Source organism: Pelodiscus sinensis, chromosome 1 (genome assembly GCF_049634645.1).
Source record: "Pelodiscus sinensis isolate JC-2024 chromosome 1, ASM4963464v1, whole genome shotgun sequence".
Taxonomy (NCBI): domain Eukaryota; kingdom Metazoa; phylum Chordata; order Testudines; family Trionychidae; genus Pelodiscus; species Pelodiscus sinensis.
The window spans coordinates 174,480,737-174,504,366 of NC_134711.1; positions in this window are offsets into that span (position 1 = coordinate 174,480,737).

The following is a 23,630-nucleotide window of genomic DNA, read 5'->3' on the forward strand; positions in this document are numbered from 1 at the left end:
AGACATAAAGTTACTTTTTCAATATACGATCAAAGCCAATAAAATATAAATTGAGGTGAACACAGTAGTATCACAGAGATTCAACCTAGACACATTTAATCAAAGGTTCACATAAAATTTTGAATTAGCTCTATTTAAGGATTATGTTTATAAATACTATATCCCTGTTCATTCTAAACCAGCTTAATTCTCCCACAAGGCAAATTGTCACAGACATACTCCCCTTGGTGTGCTCAAAACTACTGTTTAATTAATATGCTTATTTTATTTCTCTTCTTACACAGACTGATAACTTTCTATTACTTGGGCAACTTGAAAAGTTCACACTACTGTATTTATGAAACTAAGTAATATATAGAAATATACATGAGTTTTCTCTCAATCATTCTGAGTAAAATTAAGGGCTCTGTTTTAAAATTTATTTAACAATATTGTATTGCATATCCAAGAAAGACATGAGAAAAGTAAAGCAAGAAATCATATTTTCATCAAGAAACATATTTTTTGTGCAGTGAAAAATCTGCAAAAAAAAAAAATCCCCTCCCAGTTTTCATAATAGATCCAGTCAGCTCTTGTTGTAAATAGCTTTTTGATTTTTGGTTTTTAGATTTTGGTCTATATAAACAGTTAATACTCCTCAAGAAACCTAGTTGTGACAAAAAAATATAGTATTTCTTATAATGTATCACTGTATAAATGTATTGAGTGAATGTAATTGGTATAAATATTCCCTTGGTGAAAGATACTGGGTTATCTAGCATTATGCTGATTACAGTAGGTGTTTCTGCTAAGGAATGCTGTTTGCGTGATATGCAGATATTCATGATAAGTTCATCAGGTAATCAATGAAGGAATATTAGAAATATCATATTCAAATATTCAATATTCTCAAGGGCATATCTCAACTCATATTCTTATTGCTCTCTGCTTCATTGGACAATCAGTCACTCTGTTCCTTTCCATTTTCTTTCTTTTAATGTCTTCTATGCATCAGTCTTCTCCTATTTCACTGACTGCTTCTTTAATGTTTTATCTGACAGTTCTTTGCCTTTCCTGTCTGTTGAGATGACTCAGTATTTTGTGCCTAGTTCCTTCCTTTTCCCTCTTATTTTGTCTCTTTATGTAGGCTTTGCTTTTCCTGTGGCTTCAGCTACATTCTCTGTCTTTTGATTCCTGACCTGACACTTCTGTTTGGTCTTACATCTCCAGTTGCCTCTCTAATGTTTCCTGGATGTCCCATTGCTGTTTCCATTTTAGTCTTTCCGAAAGAGATCTCCTGATTTGTCCTCCCTTTCCATTTTCTCCTTACTCTTTTACAACTCTTCTATCTATTCTGTCTTGCAGGCTCCCATCAAAAGTAATGCTATTAATTTGTAATTACTTATTTTATCTGCATCTCACCTTTCACTTCTTTCTCAGTTTCTTCATTTAATCTTCCAACAAAAATCTGATGCTTTTATCCCTCTATAGGATAGATTGTTCTGTTGATATCTCTGTGTTTGAACCTCACACTTTCATCATGTGATAAAGAGGCCACTATATCATCATTGTCCTGCACAGGAACCCCTAAAAAGCCCTCTACTGGTCTGTGAATTCCTGGGGGTTGGGGGAGGAGGAAGGATATAGCTTGGAGCACCAGACACATCTCATACTTTCTAACAATTCTACATTAAATCCACGGAAATGTTAATTTAACATCATGTGGCATGGACTTTCCCCATATTGTGGGAGAAGCATGTTCCATGTGCAGTAAGTAAGAACAGGTATTACCTTAAGAAGCTCTAGCTGAACTGCATTGTCAGGTAGCTGGGAGTGGAGGATGGAAGGCTGCAGTGCCACTATAGAGAACAGGGCCTTTAGCAAATTGTTATTGTTCCTGTTGCAAATTAATTTGTATAGCTTGGGAAATAAATAGCTTTTATGTTTCTGGCATTGCTTTATATCTTTATGAAAACAAATGGTGTGTATAGGCCCATTTTATGAAAACCTTAATTACACCAAGTAACAATATCTATGCTATTTGATTTTGAGTAAGAGTTGCAGATTGGGCTTTTAAGTAGTTATGTGAAAGATGTCCCTTGTTTAGCTTCAGACATATTTGACTTTAGGGTTTTGCAGGCACATCTCAAATGCTAATTCCAGCTCGTGGAATAATAGAAGCACTTTAATTTGTTTTTCATCTTGGGCCTATTTGTCTTCTGACTTATACCGTTCTTGCCTAATGTAAAACCATGGAGTTCAGTGGAATTCTTTACACCAGGAAAGTGAAAAGTGAGTCAAACCTCTTGTTTAAGATACCTATTGAGGTTTTTGAGTGTTTTTTAAAGATACTGACTAGAATATCCTTAAGGATTCTGTACTTGTTGCTACTTTGGTAGAGAAGGTGCCAGCTCATGCTTTAAGGTCCATAGGCCTTAAGCGAAGACTATCAAATGCAAAGTTGGAAATTAGTCTGATTCACCTGTGTGCTAATATTTCTAACCTAAGTATTAGACTTGTAACTGTGTGGTTAGTGTTTAGACGTTATGAAATGCTTATGAATTGCTGCACTTATAATATCTGTAACCCATGCTATAAGGAGTCTTGTTGCATCTTAGGGTATGTCCACACTACCCCGCTAGTTTGAACTAGCGGGGGTAATGTAGTCATCCTCAGTTGCAAATGAAGCCCGGGATTTGAATTTTCCGGGCTTCATTTGCATGAAGCCAGCCAGCGCCATTTTTAAATGCCGGCTAGTTCGGACCCCGTGCAGCGCGGCTACACGCGGAATGGACTAGCTAGTTCGGATTAGGCTAGGTTAATCCGAACTAGTTGTACGCCTCGTGGAATGAGGTGAACAGCTAGTTCAGATTAGAAGCCTAATCTGAACTAGCTAGTCCATGCCGCGTGTAGCCGCGCGGCACGGGGTCCGAACTAGCCGGCATTTAAAAATGGCGCCGGCCGGCTTCATGCAAATGAAGCCCAGGAAATTCAAATCCCGGGCTTCATTTGCAACTGTGGATGACTACATTACCCCCGCTAGTTCGAACTAGCGGGGTAGTGTAGACATACCCTTAGAGACTATACTATAAGGTAATTCTTAGGTGTTTGTTCTGTAACTCTAAAATGCTTTGTCTGAAACTGTAAATCTAGTCAGAAAGAAAAATCACCAAGATTGAAATACTAGTTTGCATCCATGAGGAGGAGTTATTTCTAGTCTATCAGGCAGGGTTGTTAAATACAAATAGGCTGTGTCTAGACTGTCTTCATTGGCCATTTGATTTTGCGCAAAAGCACTGACGTTCTACTGTCCGAAATCAGTGCTTCTTTAGCAAATGCTTTGACGTTCCCGTTCAGGAAAAAGCCCTCTTGCGGAAATGTTTTTGCGCAAAAGGGGCAGTGTAGACAGGCAGCTAAGACGTTTTGCGCAAAAGCTGGCTAAATGGAAAACCCCCTGAGTGGACGCTCAGAGGCTCCATAGCCACAATCAGCTCTCAGACTTCCTGGTAACCTGAGCTTCCTTAAAGCAGATGCAGGCTGCTGAGGTCACAAGGCAGGAGCCCTCTGGCCACAGCTCTGCCATGTGGTCCCTGCCGTCCTGCACACCCCCCCCTCCCCCCCCCAAGCACGATGGCAGCTCCAGGTGGGGATCAGCCACCTGCACTCCCAGAACAGGAGGCCCCCAGGGCCAGAAAAAGATGGGCCCCATCCTGGTCCCCGGGGGAGTTGGAAGCCCTCCTGGACCTCTGGCAGGAGGAGGAGGCCCTGCACGAGACCCGCTCCCAGTGCCTGAATGCCAACATTTTTTCCCGCATGGCCCAGGCGCTTCGGGATCACCCAGGCCAGACCCTGGAGCAAGTCCAAGCAAAAGTCAAAGAACTGCACCTGGGCTATGTGTGGGCCAGTGAGGGCCAGGGGGCAGGAGCCGACACCTGCCCCCATTACCAACGGCTTCACACAATCCTAGGCCAGCCAGCACCAGAGGAACCGGATGTCCTAATGGACAGCAGCATGCGCCCCCCCATCGCCAGAACCACCAAGGCGGGGGAAGGAGACAGCAGTGCGTCGGTGGACGAGGCCAGCACTGCCACCCTGCAGGCCCCCTCCGGCAGTCCTGATGTCTCCTGTGCATCCTCAGAGGCCGGGGAAGGATCCACCGGTGAGTGTTGCACTTTGCACTCACAAGGGCCGGGGGGTGGGGGGGAGCCAGGCACCCAGAGGGGGGAGAGGGAGAGCATGTCACTCAGGCCACGTGAGCTGCACGCTGTGTAGCATTAGGCACGAAGAAGCACATGCCGCTTGGTAACCAAGTGGGATGTGGCCATGGCAGGCAGCTGCAGGGCATGCCTGGGACTGTGCTGCTCACACACATCTGGCGGGACCAGGGGGAAGGGTGGATGCCGGCTGGAGCCAGCCATGGCCCCAGGGACTCAGCCCCGAGCCCACAACTCTGCAAGGGTGCAGCACGCAGAACGGCAACACTGTCCCATGCCTGGCAGTGAGGCACAGCCAGCTGCTCCTGGGAAAACCACTGCATCACAGCCCTGTGAGTGTGGCCCCCACTAAGCCCCTCGCCTGCTTCCAGTGACTTGGCTGGCTCCCTGAGGTAAGTCCCCAATGTGGCCACACATGTCCCATGGCTATGTGTGTGAGGGCTAATGGGAGGAAGAGGGAGGGAAATGCTCGGGCCGGCCCTAAGGCCACCTGAGTTTTGCTGCAAGGATGGTACACTCTGCAGTCAACCCTGGTTCCGTCCAGGAGACATCCCACGTGATGGGGATCTGAGAGCCCAGACCACGTCTGTCAGATCTGCTCCCAGGCACTGTACGGGGATTTATCTCGCTCCCTGTCAAACACCGGTGATTAGCCCAAAGCCTCACAGCCTCCCCCAGCAGGGAGTTCCACAGGTGAACACAACACAAGCGCCCTCCCATCCTCCACGAGGCCAGGACACAGACCGGTGGTTACAATACATGGAGGAGGACCCTACTCCAGGGGCACTTCTGTATGCAAACATACAACATGGGAGGGAAGGGGGTAACTGAGTGGGCCCAAGCCACACTACTGTGGTGTCACCTGGGCTCAGAGATGGAGGGCATGGGGTGTGGGGACAGTGGCCAGGCTGCCTGACTGACCCATCCTTTCTTCTGTTCCCTGAAGCGGGACCAAGAACAAGCCGGGGACCCTCAAGTCCTGCAGCAGCAGCGGCGGCAGCAGCACCCCCAGCGGCCCAACCACCGAGGCAGCAGCTCCGCCACCGGGACCAGCTCCTTCAGCGCCACGTGCAGGCCGTCAAGCACATCAAGGCAACCATCACTCGGCACGTGGAGGCAGACCTGCAGTGGCACCAGGAGGCCTGGGCCTCCTTCCATGCCCGGTGCTTCCACATGGCGGATTCAGTCACCACCCTCACTGCACACATTGGCCATGCCATCCACTATGGTATGGCCTTGCCCAATGCCCCTGCCATCCCTCCCCTAGCACTGCCCCTCGCCCCTCCTGCAATGGCCCCTCCTGCTCCTGTCCGTGTCCCTCCTGATCCTGCCCTTGCTTCTGCCCCTGCTTCTCCTCCTGCCCCTCCTGTCCACCTCCCCGTGCAGCCTGCCCCAACACGGCCTGCCCCCCATGTGCAGGTCTGACCCCATAGGAGCTCTCGCAGGGGCCACCCCTCCCAGGAGTAGCTCCTCCCCCTCCCAGTTCAAGATCTCCTCCCCCTCTCCCCCTTGTAAATAAAAACATACACTTCTTTTGTTGAAAACAAAACTGTGTTGGTGTTTATTGGGAGGTAAGAAGAGGGGAGGGGGAAGGATAGGGGATAAGAGAGAGTCGTATGGGGAGACTGAGGTGACCCTACTATGGGGCCTGTGTGAACATGCCTTTCAGGGCCTCTCGGATGCGCACCCCATCCTGGGCTACGTCTACACTGGCCCCTCTTCCGGAAGGGGCATGTAAATTTCACTAGTCGTCGTAGGGAAATCCGCGGGGGATTTAAATATCCCCCGCGGCATTTAAATAAAAATGTCCGCCGCTTTTTTCCGGCTTTTAAAAAAGCCGGAAAAGAGCGTCTAGACTGGCCCCGATCCTCCGGAAAAAGTGCCCTTTTCCGGAGGGTCTTATTCCTACTTTGAAAGTAGGAATAAGACCCTCCGGAAAAGGGCACTTTTTCCGGAGGATCGGGGCCAGTCTAGACGCTCTTTTCCGGCTTTTTTAAAAGCCGGAAAAAAGCGGCGGACATTTTTATTTAAATGCCGCGGGGGATATTTAAATATCCCCCGCGGATTTCCCTACGACGACTAGTGAAATTTACATGCCCCTTCCGGAAGAGGGGCCAGTGTAGACGTAGCCCAGGTGTGCCTGGCGGATGGCAGCTGTGTGGGGCTGTTCATAAGTCTGGGCCTCGGCTGCCATCCATGCAGGGAGGAAGGCCTCCCCACTCCACTCCTCAACATTGTGGAGCATGCAGCATGCTGCCACTACCTCTGTTGCATTCCGCTCACCCATCTCGAGACAGGTGAGCAAACAACGGAAGCGGACTTTTCAGTGGCCGAAGGCACACTCCACTTGATTCCGGGCCTGGTTGAGGTGGTCATTGAACCGGGCCCGGTTCTGGTCCAGCCGCCCTGTGTAGGGCCGCATTGGCCAGGGCATTAGGGGGTAGACCGCGTCCCCGACTATACAGATGGGCATAGGCACATCCCCGACAGTAAACTCCCACTGGGGGAAGTAGGTGCCCACCTCCAGCCTGCGAAATAGTCTGGAGTTGCGGAGGATGCGAGCGTCGTGTGCCCTGCCAGACCAGCCCACATAGATGTCCAGGAAGTGGCCACAGTGGTCCACGAGGGCCTGAAGAACAATTGAGCAGTACCCTTTCCTGTTCATGAAATGGGCTGCTCGATGCTCCGGGGCCTGGACGGGGATATGGGTTGCATCCAGGGCTCCCTCGCAGTTGGGGAACCTGAGGGCAGTGAAGCCGGCCACCGTAGCATCTACGTCGTGCAAGTGGATCACTCTTGGGAGCAGGACATCGTTGATGGCGTGGATGACCTGCAGAAGGGTGCAGAGAAACACGAGGGAACACATCACATAAGGCAGGGGTGAGTGTGCTCTCCCTTGGCCCCCCCCCCGTGATTCCCTCTGTCCTCACGCATGCACACAAACACACACACCAGGGCCCCCCTCACTCCACAGCCCTCCTCCCACCAGCAGGCCTGTGCAAGGGAGGGACGGCCCAAACCCCTGGGTGACCCAGCCTGGAGTCTTTGCTGCCCCTGGCCATGGAGTGCAGCACCCTCCCCCCACCCCTCTCCCCCTGGGACTTACCTCCATGATGATGACACCGACGGTGGATCTGCCCACCCCAAACTGGTGTGCCACCGATCGGTAGCTGTCCGGGGTGTCCTGCTTCCAAAGTGCGATGGCGCCCCTCTTGTCGATGGGGATGGGTGCCCGCAGCCGGGTGGTGGCTCTCTGGAGTGCAGTGGTGAGCCAGGCACACAGCTCCAGGAATGACCGCTTTCGCATGAGGAAATTCTGGAGCCATTGCTGGTTGTCCCATTGCCCCAGGACCAGCCGGTCCCACCAGTCGGTACTGGTGTCCAGTCTCCACAGTCCCTCTCCACGGTGGGGTGGGGATGCCACAGGGACGCCATGGCCTCACTGGTGAGGGAGTCCAAAGCTGTCTGCGCCTCCTGGTCATAGAACAGGAGGGCACCAGCCTGGAGCACCAGCTGCAGGCACTCCAAAATGGCCGTCAGGGGCCAGAGCAGGCACATGGCCACCTCTGGCTCCATGGCAGACAAAACAAGGCAAAAGAAAAAAAAAACAGGCAAAAGCACTAGGTGGCAAAAGGCAGTGGTGTCCAAAAGGCAGAAGGCAACCACCAAAACTGCTATGGCTGTCAGTTCCTACAAGAGGTACTAAAGCACGGAGCAGGAGACTAAACGGCTGTCCAGGGAGATCCCTTTAAGCACATGTCTCAAAGGAGCTCCAGCCCCCGCCCCCGGAAAGGGCTGATGCCCTTTTGCCCTCTGCAAAATGGTTCTGGGCTTCTGCTTTTGCACAAAAGCACGGTGCCAATATAGACGCGCATCGTTATAACGATAACTCCGTGCCAATGTAGACGTGCTTTTGCGCAAATACTTTTAATGGAAAATCTTTTCCGTTAAAAGTATTTGCGCAAAATCATGCCAGTCTAGACGTAGCCATAGGGTATCGTAAGCCAGTCAGAGAACAAGGACTTTGTTGATTCCTCCTGGCACCCAGTTGTGTAGAAACACTTGTCTCTTCAGCTTGGAATCTAGGGAGAAGGGAATAAAAATGCCTGGCTAGAAGAAATTGGAGTTTTTATGCTGTCTGTACATTCTGGGGCAAAAATTCTCAAAACATAAATGAAAGATCCTCAAGGTGCATGGCTTGAGTTAGCCTTTGAGGACATATAAGTGTGCTTATTCTAGGTAAATATTGCTATGACCTTTTGAGCGTAAGATTGTAGTTTATTTATGTGTATATGTGCCTGCTTTAAATGTAAATGACTCTTTTATTTTCCTATTTAATGCATCTTTAATTAGTTTGTTACAGGACTGGCAACAAGTGCTGTCTCTGGTTTGAGGTCAGAATATAATTGAGCTGATATAAGTCACTGGTCCTTTGAGACCAGGACTAACATGAATTTTGGTGTAAGCAACCATCTATCACTAAGTCTGACTTGCCTGGACAGCAAGATATCCTGCAATGTTCCAGGGGACTGTCTATAACTTCATGGTAAAACTGTTATAGTGGTTTAGGATTTCAGGCTTGTTAGTGGGTTGGTGAACGCCAATTCTAGAACATTTGACCAGTTTGGTGTTTTTTCCCTGTTTTTTTGCAGACTGCCTTGAGGTTGGCACTTGCAGTCATGAGCCACTCCAGAAAGTGTGACATTTGGCAGATGTTTATTTGATTTTTATGTCTCCATTTTGTTCCTATAATCTGTCATAAAGTGAGTTTCCAGTGCAGAGGAACAAGAGGACAGTATTGCTGAACATGAAAGGATTCAGATTGCAAATGTTCAGACATGTAAAACTGTATGAGCAGAAAGAACCAAATCATTAGCACACTGGATGGGGAAAAGATGTGGTGATATCTGGAAAATTCTTTAGAATTTTAATCTCAGTGAACAGCAGCTGTAAAACAAACAAGTAAAAAAAAATACTGGTTTGTATGAACAGAGGGATAAAATACATGTTGTTTATGCCAGATCCAGCTGTCACTGAAGTCACTGGAAGTTTACTTTAATGAGAGATGGGCTGGGTCTTTATTAGAGCTTAGGTAAAAACCATGTTTAGATTCAGTTAAAGTTGAGCATATGTACCAGTAATTTAGGGTTCAGTACATTAAATAGTTGTTTTATTACCCCTACACCTAGCATTATAATCTCAGGATCTTCAGAATTAAGCTTAACCTTAAAAACAACAACATGACAAGGTACTTAAATGCATATTTAGGGTACCCAGACAAATTTAAAAGTGCACAGACACTGCACATTCTTTACAGCAGCATGTAAAGTACATGTACTGCACACACAACAGCATGGATATAAATAGCTGTAGTGGATGAAGCACAGGTTAGATGGGTAAATATTGCCTGAGCCAGTGGAGGCAGAGACTTCCCAAAAGTTCCCTGCCCCATCTATGGCATCACACACCTACTGCCTGAGGCCACACCGATCCCTTCTGTCCAAGGTCCCACCCACAGCCAGCCAAAAACCAGAGAGAGCTTGGAGCCATGTATCCTTCAACTGTCCTTGTCCTAAACCTGTAGGTTTTCTGTCCTACATGATCCTCTGCATTACCAAGCAATGCCTCCCATGTTTTCACGGTTATTTGTAGCAGTGTAGTGTTCTATTTCAGGAGTCTTTCCTGACATAGGGAAAAGCTCCAGAAGCAGGAAAAGGCTCTGGAAGGACAGACTGTCTCACTCGATATCCTGCTACACATATCCTGCATGCTCTGTGGAAGGTGTGTAGAGTAGACATATCTATAGTCTACCCTGGAATGACACCATGAGGTGATTTTATAGCCATATAAATAGGAAAACAAAAACAAAAAAAGAAGTAGGACCACTAATTACTAAGGATGGAGTAGAGGTTAAGGATAATCTAGGAATGGCCTAATATCTAAACAAATACTTTGCTTCAGTCTTTAATGAGGCTAATGAAGAGCTTAGGGATAATGGTAACATAACAAATGGGACTAAGGATATGGAGGTAGATACGAGGTAAAAGCCAAACTTGAGCAGCTTAATGGGAGTAAATTGGGGGGCCCAGATAATCTTCATCCAAGAATATTAAAGGAACTGGCACATGAAATTGCAAGTCCATTAGCAAATATTTTTAATAAATCTCTAAACTCAGGGGTTGTACCATTTGACTGGAGAATTGCTAATATAGTTCCTATTTTTAAAAAAGGAAAAAAAAACGACCCGGGTAACTATAGGCCTGTTAATTTGACATCTGTAGAATTCAAGATCTTAGAAAAATTTTTGAAGGATAAAGTAATTAGAGACATTGAGGCTAATGGCAATTGGGACAAATTACAGAATGGTTTTACAAAAGGTAGATCATGCCAAACCAACCTGATCTCCTTTTTTGAGAAAGTAACAGATTTTTTAGATAAAGGAAATGCAGTGGATCTAATCTATCTTGACTTTAGTAAGGCATTTGATACAGTACCACATGGGGAATTATTGGTTACATTGGAAAAGATAGGGATTAATATGAAAGTTGAGAGGTGATTAAAGGGGAGACTACAGCAGGTCATACTGAAAGGTGAACTGTCAGGTTGGAGGAAGGTTACTAGTAGAGTTCCTCAGAGATCAGGAAAAGGGATGCAAATTAGACATATCACAATTGCTAATGAAGTGGGGATTTAAATCTCCCCAGCTTCATTAGCATAAAATGGCTGCCGCTTTTTTTCGGCACGGAGCTTTGCCAGAAAAAAGCACCAGTCTAGACGCGGATCTTTCAGAAAACAAAGCCTTTTCCAAAAGATCCCTTATTTTCCAAAAAAGGGATGCAATCTAGATTTAGCCAGAGAGTCTATGAGAAAGTTTCATGGTTGAGGATGCTACTCTGAACGGGGACCAAAGGCTGGAAGTTTGAAGGGACCCAAAGGATTTCAGGTCCCCAACTCTTACTAATTTCAAAGGAATGTAGACATCTAAACTCATTAGACCCCTTTGAAAATCACAAGCTTTTTGTCTTTTCTTTAGAAATTTATAGTACAGTAGACTTCTGATCATCTGGAACCTATGGGATCTAGGTGGTGCTGGATTATTAGATATGACAGATTATCAGGAGGTACTAGAAACCGGTACATATATATATATATATACTATATATAAAGTGTTTTTAACACTTTTTATTGTAGCACAAGCACTGTCCAGCATCTCACAATGCCACTGGCAGACCGTCTCGGTCCTGTTCGGTTTCACTCAGTTCATCTGGTGCCGCTGCTGACTTGTGACTCATTTTTGCTGAAGCTCACTCACTGGACTCTTCACATTTTGCTGCTGGACTATCAGAAGTGCCATACAATTGGATGCAGGACTATTGGAGTTTTATTGTATATTTATGTTCTAGCTGATTCCAGAACCAATTCAGATTTCTAAAAGCTTCTGTGCTAGAGACTCTTTTTAAAAGAAGTCTACAGTACCTTGTACAATGGGACTCTGATCCTTGATGAGATCTGTAGAATCCCCATAATACAAATAAATATAATAAATACAAATACTATTGCTACTAATAATAACTTTAGAAATTAAGTTGAATATTCCCAAATTTGGTATTTAGTTTTTGAAATCACTCTTTTGTTAAGCTATGAATATTAGTTACAGAATATATTCTATTTTATTACTGACCCTGCTGGCAATGTTATTGTACATTCATATTTGTAAACATCTTTAGTGTTTCATTTAATCTTTATATTGCCTTCTATAACTTAAACTAGCATATTCTAGATCTAATATATTATGCTTTCATATACATTCTAGTAAACAATGTGTTTATTTACACACTCCCACCAGTTCATAAGCATTTTCCATTGTGTCTCTTTTATATTGTAATAGTTTTTATTCCAATTCTTTCTGTGTAACAGCCAGTCAGTTATGACATAATATTTATTTTTTCTATTACATATATTTACTCGCTACTTATAGGCACTATTCATCCTATGCTAAATTCCCTGTCACTGACCTTTCATCCATTTATTTATAATTTAATTCCCAAAGTCCAATGAATTCCATAGACCTTTTAAAAACAGAACTCCAATTTTCTTTTATTCTAATTTGTTTGTTTGTTAGTTTTAATTTATCACAGATCTCTTGGAAATTACAATTAGAATAGGGTGATTTTTTTATCAATTTTTCCCTTCAAAATCCAGATATGATAACACTAAAATGTTTTGAAAATGTGTCCGTTTGTATCTAATTGGTTAAAAAAGTTTCATTTTAATATGTTAAATGAAATGTTTAGATGTTTTTCCATTTAAAAAAACCTTAAACAACGAATAATGCGGTAGGACCTGTTAAACTTTTAGTTACAGACTAACATGTCTACCTCTCTGAGACTTTTCATTTTAAGTACAGCCGCTCCCCAAGTTGCAAACAGTCAAGTTATGACTATTCGCACTTACGACCAAAGCTTCCATGGAGCGGTCTTAAAGGCAGTCCCTGAGTTACGAATGCAACTTGCGCTTATGAACAGTGCGGTCACGTGTAACTCAATGGGTTCTGAGTTGCAAACGGATCGAATTATGGCCAAGTGTTTGGTCCATAACTCGTTCGTAACGCAGAAAGAGTCTGTACTTCTATTTTTAAATTTCCTTTGAAAAAATAATAAAAAAAAGTATTCAGACTCAAAATAAAAATATTTCCTTTTGGGTGAATGAAAATTTTTCATTGGATCTAAAATGTTTTTTATTTGTATTTTTTGATTCGCTGTTTTTAAAATGCTTTTATTTCCCCCCTCAATTTAAGAATTACCATTAATCCCCCCCCAAAATCCATATAGTCCTAATTAAGATGAGATATTATCAATATTAAATGTGAACTGCAATTAAACATTATTCTTGGGAAATACTTCAGAATGACTTTGCTGTTTATTTTATATTACAAATTTATTACAATAAAACTTTTTTTTGTTAGTTTATATAGCTGTCAGCTGGCTATTTGTGAGTGTTAAGTAAATTTGTTGAATGAGTCTTCTAATGCAACTGATCTTGGTTAGCAGCTAAGGTTCATATCACAGCTAGTTTGTGAACTCATTCTGTTTAATACATTGGGTCAGCTTAATTGATTATGTGTATTCCTATAATGAAGATTTCTTATTGCCAGCTTCAACCAAACCCCTTATGTGTTCCCTGATATATTATCATTAGATTGATCGTTAATCACACCATTTTCCCAATACTTTTGCATAATTGTTCCATCTGGCTTTATAAATTGGATAATTGGTATCCTGCCAAATTACTAACCAGCATATAAGCAATTGATTATTTCATAGCTGGACTTTTCTTGAGTTAGAAAGTTAAAATGTAGTTTGTTAATGTGGATGCTTTTTGGTTATAACTCATAGAACAGCTTAAACAATAGACTATAAATAGAGGAAGAATGACATTGATAGATAGTGAATGGAGAACTAAATGAGACTGTTGAATATTGGACCTCATTGATTGAAGATGTTGGAAAGGGTGAGGTGAAAGGGTGACATTGTGATTAGATCACTTGAATGCCACTGCATGAATTGACATATCCCTGTCTTTGTTCCAGACATCCTGAATAACACTAGACAAGATTCTTAAATACATATTTTTGCAGATGACCATTAAATGTGTATTCCTCACTTTCTGAGTACCCAGCTGGAAGCATGTAAGGCTTGACATTCAGAAATGCTGAGCACTCATGACTGGATTTGAAATGTATGTCAGTGACAGCATTCTGTACTCAACACTTCTGAAAAATCTGGTCTTAGGTATTTCAGGTGCCCAATCATTCATGTACCAAGATTAGGCCTGAATCATGATAACATGCAACTGGCTTAACTTCACTACAATGAGAAGTCCTATTGAATTCAAAGTAGTAAAGTTAAATAGATGCATGTGTTTGCAAGATTGGGGTCTTAGTTAACATGCCTTCTTCCCAGTGTTAGCTTCCAATCTGTCCGGATTTCTGAAATAAGCTTAATAATACCTTTACTTACAGGAAAAGGCCATGAAAGTCTGTTGGTGAAAGATTGCACATATATGCACAAGAGAAGATAATGAAGGGTGCTTTGGAAATTGTACATTTTGGTATCTTCTAGCATTTTTTATTCAAAGGCCAAGAGCCACAGACAGAGCTCCCCCTGCCTGAATGTGAGTGTGCACAGAATGGAGAGCTGTGCACAGGCCACAGTCTCAGGCAGCAGTGAGGCAAGTTTATGAGAAGACTATGAGAGGGAAGGAGAGAGAAAACTTACCCATATCCCTACAATTGTGAGTCAACTTCCTTCACTTAACAGGGAAACTGAGGCATAGCTGAGTATTACAGTAGCCGAGACTCAGCTGAAAGTGGTAAGATGGGGGCACAACTACATGTGTGGATGTGGCTAAAAGCTCAGGCAAAAGTGGGAGAACTGAGGAAGAGAAGGAGTAAGTCACATGTGATTCCTGTTTGAGGGTAGGGAAGCCCAAAGGAGATATGCAGGAGCCATTAGGCTGCCATCCATAGCAGAGGAACCTTTACAGAAGGTGGCCATCGATATGGGAGTAAACCTCAGTAAAGAAACCCCAGCCCCCACCCCCAGAGGCAAAGCAGAGAGAGGAATCAGACCCCAGAAAGTGGTCTCCGAAAGGGGAGATTGTTTCCTCATAAACATGCAGTATAGGGGCAAAGACAGACCCCTAGAGAAAGCATGTCATGACTGGGAAGAGGGCCCTGTATTTTTCCCTAACACACACGTACTAGTTGAAGTCCAGGATTTACTTCTTCATTAAGATCAGATGTGCAGGTGATGAGCCACTTGGATACACTTTTACTTGCAATGCAAGTAGATTCAGCAGGATTCAATGCTGTTTATTTCATTGCACTTTGGCTGGCAAGATAGCAATATCACCAGCAAAAGAAACTGACAGCTCCCTCCAAGTATCCTCACTAGACTGGCTTATCTGAAGACTAAGTTAGATACAATGAAGTAGGTATTGTGGCTCACTCTTAATAAATTGACAAAATTATAGGAGTTGGCTAGGAGGGTTGAAACATCCAAGAAGATTACTTTGAATGAATTGTGGGTTTGGCCGGCTTCATTTTCATACTCTGGGTGTGCCCTTGGGGAAGATAATTTGCCACTGATTTAGGAAACAGACATCTTCCGTGACTAGATCTAATTTGTTATTAAGTGGTAATTAAGAAATGGAGGGTTGCCAGGACTCTAGGACTTGACAAGGCCAGAAGATACGTGAAGCCTTAGGAATAAGGAGGAGTAATAATTACCCTCCAAAGAAAGATTTTGTATCTGAATTATTCAGGAAGAAAGGGGTAAGCCTGTCTGATTGAGAAGAGGATACACTTTTGGTCAATGTTAGGGATGGAAGTTACAGAGTATTCACAATTTATGCTAATTTAAACATACAAGTGACCAGGCCTGCTGACAGCAATTCTGGGTCCTAGAACAGAAGAACAAATGGGCTCCAAACATTCAAAAGCTGTGCCCACTCACACAAAGTCCACCTGATATGTGGGCAGTGCTGAACCCGTGCTGCTTGGAGCCCAGCAAGCTGCCAGCTGCACTGGCTGATGTCCAGAAAGTTGTGGCATAGCCAGGGCTCCCAAATGCCCTCCTGTGTAGGGCTGCCAACTGTCTAACTGCGCAAACCCCCAAACCTTTCTCCTGCCCCACCCCTTCTCTGAGGCCTCAACTCTGTTCTACACCTTCTCCAAGCCCCCCCCCCCGCCAGTTCACTCCAACTCCTGCCCCCTCTTTTTCACTCTCCCCTCATCCTCACTCACTTTCACCAAGCTGGTGCAGGAGGAGGTACAGGCCCTAGGAGGCAGTGTAGGTGTGGGTCAGTGTAAAGAGGGAGGTTGAAGAAGGTTCCTACCTCAGGCAGCTCCTGAAAGCAACTGGTATACCCTTCTGGCAGATGAGGTTGGGGGACAGGAGAGTCTCTGTGCACTTTGCCTGGAGGCATCACTCCCACAGCGCTCATTGGCCACGGTTCCTATCTAATTGGAGCTGCAGAGTTGGTGCTTTGGACAGGGGCAGCATGCAGACTCCCTGACTCCTGCCAGGGGCCACAGTGATGTGGGGGCTGCTTCTGGGAGTGGCACAGAGTGATGGGCTCAAAGCATGGGTTAGCCCTACTGTACTGCCAGAGACAGCCATGGACCCTGGGCCATTTTAAATCATCCAGTTCCTGGGGCAATTACCCCTTTTTCTTTCCCTACGTCCATCATAGAATCATAAAATCATAGAACTGGAAGGGACCTCGAGAGGTCATCAAGTCCAGTCCCCTGCACTCACGTACTAGACCTAGTACTGTCTAGACCATCCCTGATAGACATTTATCTAACCTGTTCTTAAATATCCAGAGATGGAGATTCCACAACCTCCCTAGGCAACTTCTTCCAGTGTTTAACCACCCTGACAGGTAGAGAATTTATGGGAGTAACTCAGACTTCCCCATCTAGTGTCCCATTTTCAGCCACTGGGGATTTTTGCAACAAACTACATAACCATTTATAATACTCCATAAGATTCAGCATAATGTGATCCATGGTTATACAGGAATTATTTTTGACCAAACTAAATCTGAATCATAACAGTTTATGGATATATGTTTTTTATTAAAAATGTTCCCAGTAAAAAAAAAAATTAATTACTAATAAATTATCTGTAGGATAATTTTTACTCCTTTATCTACCAGATGTAGATGTATGCAACATCAGCTGTCAGAGTGCGTAGGGGTGGTTAACTACCAAGTTGGAAACTTAATGTCAGTATTATAAAGTCATATGTTCCAATGCGGAAACTGCCCATGGAAATGTATCTTCCTCCCTTCCTTGCAGTTCCCACCAGCAAATTATTTTAAAGTGTGCTTTGTATGAACACCTGCGTGCACACACAAATGGCTAAAATACACATGTACACAAACCCCACAATGGGCAAAACAACTATTCCTTCTATAAAGAACCTGAAGACAGTTTTCCAACCTTTAACACTGAACTACTCCAGGGATGGCAAAAAGCATACAAATGAGTAAAGCAAATGCAATAGCCAATGAAGGGCATTTTTAAAGTTGTTATACTTTATACAACTTTATGAAAAAACTTAAAAATAGAGGGATCCGAAACTTCCCAAGCAAACCTAAATGGAGAAAAGAGACCAGAGACGCATCTCAAAAAATAAAAAATTTCAAGCAAGCCAAACAGCTTAGGCTGGAAAGAGGCTTTGCAGCAAACTAAAGAAAACATTGGCTCTTTTTTTACTAGTTGGATCCAAACAATAAAGACTTGTAAGTGTATGAAAAGAACTCCAGTGATGGTCTTGCAAATCTCCTGAACTGACATAAGCTGGAGACTGGCAAAGCAGTTCTGGAGCATAGAGAATGGGTGTAAGTGTGACAATTGAATTGCAAGACTGTATCAGTAAAAGATGTACTTTAGCGGCCATTTAGAAACAGGCTCAGACTTTTAACAGTTACTTAAGAATCTGTCCACTCTGCATCACAGGGCCCAAGTTACTTAAAACCCAAGTCTCATTTTCAGAAGTGACTTTGATATGTTACTACTATTCCCCAGTGACTCTCAGTGATACCTAGGCTCCCAAGGCTTAACGATATGCTCCAGATGAAGGTATGATTTCCAGCTTGGATAGTCACAAACAAGGGCACCATTTCAGGAGGGGGACAGCAGTAGCCGTGTTCTCCGGGACACAGCTAGCTTTTCATCCTGTTCCCCAGATGCTAAGGGAATGAGGGGACGTGCTTGCATTCCATGCATACTTCTCACACCTGATTGGTGAAGGGAGCTCACCACCCAGGTGTGAGAAGTATACATGAATGGAGGTACTTTCCCCTCACTCCCGCAGCATCTGGGAACAGGATGAAAAGCTAGCTGCGTCCAGGAGTGCATGACTGCTACTTCCCCTACCCTATCAAAATGGCGCCCTTGGTCATTCATGCATGAGCTTTGATTGGGTTAGAGCATAATTGCAGCAGCACAAGAGGCTAGCCACTCAGAGTATATACCCATCTAAAACATGTCACACACTTGATGTAGCCAAATCCTCCTACAGCTAACCTGTTTTAGCACATTAGCTCAGAATTAATACAGATATGTCCTCAAGTAGGAATTTACACCTCTAGCTACATGCACAAACCCACCTGTAATTGCACCCTCTTCTTGCAAATATATGTAGAATACAGCTAGTAAAGTATTATTTTCCCAGGAACTTGATGAATTTTGCAACTTTTCAAATAAAATATTTGATTAATATTTTTCCTATTACTTGCACATCTTTTATTTAAAAAATCATTCTGACTTGAAATATATAACTACATTTGGACCTCTTTTTGGAAAACTAGGCACCTACAAGTCCTTAGTACTTAAAGATCTACTTTCATCTAATCCAAGACATCTGTGTCTGTGGTATCCAAGCACAAAATATCTGCAAGATGCAATTGTTGTAGCTATCTGAGAAGAAATTTGGAGAAATATGGGTCTCCTCCCTACTTCCTTGGAGAGAGATAATACTATATAAAATATAATGTTCCCTTGCTTTGGAATCATTCCACAGTTACAATTAAATATTAAACCATGCAGAAATATTCTTATAGGACTATCTTTCATGTAGTGAACTGAGATTGAGTACAGTATAATAGCTTCTGTCATCATACTACTTGAACATTATGACATAGAAAGGCATTAAAATCAAATGAATTCAGATCTTTCTGTTTCTGTTTGTTGTACCCACAGTCTGCAGGGAAATGTTCCGTTCCTTATCTCTAGCTGCATTTGGCTCAGTTTTGTGTTTATAACAAATTGTCATTGCTCAAATCTCAAATGCTCAAATCTGTGATGAGACTGTATATTTTATTTATTTATTTATTTATTTATTTTTTACTTAAGGCCATTCTGCGGTTCATGAACATTATTTTAAAGTTCCTTCTTACGTGAACGTTAATTTGTAATATCTTGCTATTTAAGTCTTTTTTGGGGTTTTAATAAATTAACAAAGATTTTATTGCTGTTTTATTGTTTGTGTACAGAAATATTTATTTTACTTTTTTAAAAAATTATAAAAAATATTGTACTAAATCCCATAGTGTACAGTGTACAGTACAATGTACAGTGGAGATAGAACCACTGAAGTGCAGTATTGGAAGGATTCTAACGGTGTGTCTACACTGCACCTATTCTGCATAGCTTATTTTGAGTTAATTTTGAAATAGTTTATTTCACAATTTGGCACTGTCTGCACAGCACCACATTTCAAAATACACTGTTATTCCAAAAGCGACAAGGAGTCCTGTGGCACCTTATTGACTAACAGATGTATTGAAGCATAAGCTTTCATGGGCAAAAAACAACTTCGTCAGATGCATGTAGTGGGAATTTCCAGAGGCAGGTATAAATATGCAAGCTAGAGATAACAAGGTTAATTCAATCAGGGAGGGTGAGGCTCACTTCTAGCAGCTGATGTGGAGGTGTGAACACCAAGGCTGTGCCTAGACTGGCCAGTTTTTCTGGAAAATCAGCCGCTTTTCTGGAAAAACTTGCCAGGTGTCTACACTGGCCGCTTGAATTTTCACAAAAGCACTGACTTTCTATTGTAAGAAATCAGTGCTTTTTGCGGAAATACTATGCTGCTCCCGTTCAGGCAAAAGTCCCTTTTGCACAAAACTTTTGCGCAAAAGGGCCAGTGTAGACAGCTGAGATTTGTTTTGCGCAAAAAAGCCCCGATCACAAAAATGGTGATTGGGGCTTTTTTGTGCAAAAGCGCGTCTAGATTGGCTACGGACGCTTTTCCGCAAAAGCACTTTTTGCGGAAAAGCGTCCATGCCAATCTAGACATTCTTTTCCCAAAATGCTTTTAATGGAAAACTTTTCCGTTAAAAGATTTTCCGGAAAATCATGCCAGTCTAGACATAGCCCAAAAGAGGAGAAACTGCTTTTGTACTTGGCTAGCCATTCACAGTCTTTGTTTAATCCTTAACTGATGGTGTCAAATTTGCAGATGAACTGTAGCTCAGCAGTTTCTCTTTGGAGTCTGGTCTTGAAGTTTTTTTGCTCCAGGATGGCTACCTTTAAATCTGCTACTGTGTGTCCAGGGAGATTGAAGTGTTCTCCTACAGGTTTTTGTATATTGCCATTCCTGATATCTGATTTGTGTCAATTTATTCTTTTACATAGGGACTGTCCAGTTTGGCCAATGTATATAGCAGAGGGGCATTGCTGGCACATGATAAAATATATTATATTGGTAAATGTGCACGTGAATGAACCAGTGATGGTGTGGCTGATCTGGTTAGGTCCTGTGATGGTGTCGCTGATGTAGATATGAGGGCAGAGTTGGCACCGAGGTTTGTTGCAGGGATTGGTTCCTGAGTAAGAATTACTGTGGTGCGATGTATAGTTGCTGGCGAGAATTTGCTTCAGGTTGGCAGGTTGTCTGTGGGCAAGGACTGGCCTGCCTCCCAAGGCTTGTGAAAGTGAGGGATCATTGTCCAGGATGGGTTGTAGATCACTGATGATGCATTTGAGAGGTTTTAGCTGAAGACTGTAGGTGATAGCCCGTGGTGTTCTGTTGGTTTCTTTCTTGGGCTTGTCTTCTAGTAGGTGGCTTCCGGGTACATATGTGGCTCTGTTAATCTGTTTCCTCACTTCCTCATGTGGGTATCGTAATTTCAAGATTGCTTGGTGAAGATCTTGTAGGTGTTGTTCTCTGTCTGAGGGGTTGGAGCAGATGCAGTTGTACCTTAGTGCTTGGCTGTAGACAATGGAGTATGTGGTGTGTCCGGGATGGAAACTGGAGGCATAGAATCATAGAATACTAGGACTGGAAAGGACCTCGAGAGGTCATTGAGTCCAGTCCCCTGCCCTCATGCCAGGACCAAATACTGTCTAGACCATCTCTGATAGACATTTATCTAACCTACTCTTATATATCTCCAGAGATGGAGATTCTACAACCTCCCTAGGCAATTTATTCCAGTGTTTGATTACCCTGACAGTTAGGAACTTTTTCCTAATGTCCAACCTAAACCTCCCTTGCTGCAGTTTAAGTCCATTGCTTCTTGTTCTATCCTGAGAGGTCAAGATGAACAAGTTTTCTCCCTCCTCTTTATGACACACTTTTAGATACCTGTAAACTGCTATTATGTCCCCGCTCAATCTTCTCTTTTCTAAACTAAACAAACCCAATTATTTCAGCCTTACTTCATAGGTCATGTTCTCTAGACCTTTAATAATTCTTGTTGCTCTTCTCTGGACCCTCTCTAATTTCTCCATATCTTTCTTGAAATGCGGTGCCCAGAACTGGACACGATACTCCAACTGAGGCCTAACCAGCACAGAGTAGAGTGGAAGAATGACTTCTCGTGTCTTGCTCACAACACACCTGTTAATGCATCCCAGATTCATGTTTGCTTTTTTTGCATGAAGGTAGGCATAGCTGTCGGTAGGTTTTCAGTATAGAGTGGTCTTTATGTGACCGTTACTTATTTGCACTATGGTGTCCAGAAAGTGGATCTCTTGTGTAGACTGGTGCAGGCTAAGGTTGATGGTGGGACGGAAGCTGTTGAAAACATGGTAGAATTCTTCCAGAGTCTCCTTCCAAAATGCCCCTTAATCCTCATAGAACGAGGTTTACAGGGAGGTCAAAATAATGAACCCATTATTTTGAAAGCTATTTCAAAATAAGAGGCCACTTTATAGATAGCTATTTCAGGATACTTCCAGTATCCCGAAAGAGCTCTGTAGTGTAGATATAGCCTGAGAAGTCATCTACTCTATACCCCAGCTCTGAAACAGGAACAAATACACACTAAACCATTGCTGCCTGATTTTCTCTAACTTTTTTTTTAACTTCTAATGATGAGAAACTTTTAGCCTCTCTCAGTAAACTATGTCAGTACCTAACTACTCTTACAGTTAGAAAGCTTCCCTAATATCTAACCTAAATAACTCTTGATTCAGATTAAGACAGTTAATACTTATCCTACCTTCATTGGATGTGGAGATCATCATCCTCTTTATAATGATCCTTAATATATTAAAACACTTACGTCTCCCTTAATTTTTTTCTCAAGACTAAAAATATCCACTTTTTAAATAATCTTTCCTCATTTTCTAAACCCTTTATGGTTTTGTTGATTTGCTCTGTACTCTGCCCAACTATGTTCACCTACTTTTCTTTAATTTTATCAACCAGCCCCCAAACATTTGGGGAGGACAGGGGAAAAAAAGAACAAATGAAAAGGTAGGTGAGGGAAGTGCAAGAGAAGGAAGGAATAAGAGGAGCAAGAAAAGAGAGCAATATCTAAAAAGTTAGACAAATCTTTTAAAATTTGTCTGAGAGCCCTTTTCTCCTAAAAAGGTACTTACTCTTTAGGTGCCAGGTCAACCAAATTGCTGAGTCAAGCCTGATCTTCCATCTAAGCAACATCAGTCAGGGTATGTCTACACTACCCTCCTAGTTCGAACTAGGAGGGTAATGTAGGCATACCGCACTTGCAAATGAAGCCCGGGATTTGAATTTAAGCAACATCAGTCAGGGTATGTCTACACTACCCTCCTAGTTCGAACTAGCGGGGTAGTGTAGACATACCCTCATTTTGCTACATTGGCATTGCTCTAGAGAATCAAGCTTTCTGTGAATCCTGGTGTTTCTTAAAATGATAATTATAACCCTATATACCCTTTGGGAAGTAGTTTTTAAGGAGATATCCAGAATCATATTTATCTTTCTACCTACTTTTAGCCCAAAAAGTTGTATTCTGGAAAGTTCCAAAACACATGAGCCAATATGATTTCAGGAGACACACACATATAGCAAGTTTTGACAAGTCTGAGAGAGAGTTATATTTGTCTATATCCACAAAAAAACCACAGGAAGTTCTGTGGCATCTTAAAGTCATAGAGTATGTTTACAGTAGCTTGTTAATTGGAGATAGGTAGGCAAATCAGGCAACCTGAGTTGCAAATGAAGCCCGGGATTTAAATATCCCAAGCTTTATTTGCACGTTCCCGTCCAGCCACCATTTTTAAATCCCCCTTGGTTCGAACAAACTGCCCGCGGCTACACGCGGCAGTTTAAAGTTAATCTGAACTAAATCCTTAGTTTGGATTAACTGTTACACCTCGTGGAATGCGGTATAAAGTTAAACCAAACTAAGGACATAGTTCATATTAACTTTAAATTGCCGCGTGTGGCCACAGGCAGTTCATTCGAACTAAGGGGGATTTAAAAATGGCGGCCGGACAGAAACATGCAAATAAAGCCCAGGATATTTAAATCCCGGGCTTCATTTGCAACTCCGGTTGCCTGATTTGCTTACCTAGCTCAAATTAATGAGCTAGTGTAGACACACCCTAACAGATTTATTTGGGCATAGGCTTCTGTGTGTAAAATCCACTTC